Genomic DNA, 2009 nt, shown 5'->3' on the forward strand with positions numbered 1-2009 from the left:
GCTAACGGAACTCTCCCTCATCCTCAACTGGATCAAGAGCTCGAGGGACGTCATCGTGTTTAACTTGTGCAGAACACTGAGGTGCATTACGTTCGGTACTTGGATCGACTGGATCGTGAAGACATTTGACTACATCAACCGCGTTACTAAACGCTTCCGCTTTAGGTCTATGAGGGTATGTGGACACACTCTCCCCTCTCGTTGCTCTCCTAGATAGATCTTGCATGATCATAGGAATTTTTTTTGAAATACTGCTTTCCCCAACATGATTCATCTTTCCCATGAGGCATGGTTCACAAGTATCAAATGATTCATAATCAAGTGATTCCAAAAGCCCATATGCATGGAGTTTCTTCATGCGCTTTATACCAATATGACCTAAATGGTAGTGCCACAAATATGTTGCACTATCATTATCAACTTTGCATCTTTTGGCATCAATATTATGAATGTGTGTATCACCACAATCGAGACTCAACAAAAATAGACCACTCTTTGAGGGTGCATGACCATAAAAGATATTACCCATATAAATAGAACAATCATTATTCTCCGATTTAAATGAATAACCATCTCACACTAAACAAGATCCAGATATAATGTTCATGCTCAACGCTAGCACCAAATAACAATTATTCAGGTCTAAAACTTATCCCGAAGGTAGATGTAGAGGTAGCGTGCCGACGGTGATCACATCGACCTTGAAACCATTCCCGACGCGCATCGCACCTCGTCCTTAGCCAATCTTTGTTTAATTCGTAGCTCCTGTTTCAAGTTACAAATATGAGCAACTGAACCAGTATCAAATACCCAGGCGCTACTACGAGCATCAGTAAGGTACACAACAATAACATGTATATCAAGTATACCTTTGTTCACTTTGCCATCCTTCTTATCCACCAAATACTTGGGGCAGTTCCGCTTCCAGTGACCAGTCCCTTTGCAGTAGAAGCACCCAGTTTCAGGCTTGGGTCCAGCTTTGGGCTTCTTCCCGGGAGTGGCAACTTGCTTGCCATTCTTTTTGAAGTTCCCTTTCTTTCCCTTGCCCTTTTTCTTGAAACTAGAGGTCTTGTTAACCATCAATACTTGATGATCTTTCTTGATTTCTACCTCCACAACTTTGAGCATTGCAAAGAGATCGAGAATTGTTTTCTCCATCCCTTGCATATTATAGCTCATCACGAAGCCTTTGTTGCTTGGTCGCAGTGATTGAAGATCTCTGTCAATAACACTATCATCTCGAAGATTAACTCCCATTTGAGTCAAGTGATTATGATACCCAGAGATTTTTAGTATGTGTTCATTGACATAACTGTTCTCCTCCATCTTGCAGCTATAGAACTTGTTGGGGACTTCATATCTCTCAACTCAGGCATTTGCTTAAAATATTAACTTCAACTCTTGGAACATAAGGCTCCTACCAATTGTCGATAACTTTTAAAAACATGATCATCTCATACAATAACATATATCACATCATTTCTTGATCACATCACATCACAACATGCCCTGCAAAAACAAGTTAGACGTCTTCTACTTTGTTGTTGCAAATTTTACGTGGCTGCTATGGGCTTCTAGCAAGAACCGTTCTTACCTACGCATCAAAACCACAACGGTGTTTTGTCAAGTTTGTTGTTTTAACCTTCTTTAAGGACCAGCCGCGGTCAAATTCGATTCAACTAAAGTATGAGAATAGACACCTGCTAGTCACCCTTATGCAAAACTAGTTGCATGTCTGTCGGTGGAACCAGTCTCATGTGCGTGGACATGTAAGGTTGGTCCGGGCCACTTCATCCCACAATACCGCCGAATCAAAATAAGACGTTGGTGGTAAGTAGTATGACTATCACCACCCACAACTCTTTGTGTTCTACTCATGCACATCATCTACGCATAGACCTGGCTCTGATACCACTATTGGGAAACGTTGCATGGAGAACTGATACATCTCCAACGTATCTATAATTTTGTATTGTTCTATGCTATTATATTATCTATTTTGGATGTTT

This window comes from Triticum urartu, chromosome 3A, assembly GCF_056163025.1.
Source record: "Triticum urartu cultivar PI428250 chromosome 3A, HENAU_Tu73, whole genome shotgun sequence".
NCBI classification, from domain to species: domain Eukaryota; kingdom Viridiplantae; phylum Streptophyta; class Magnoliopsida; order Poales; family Poaceae; genus Triticum; species Triticum urartu.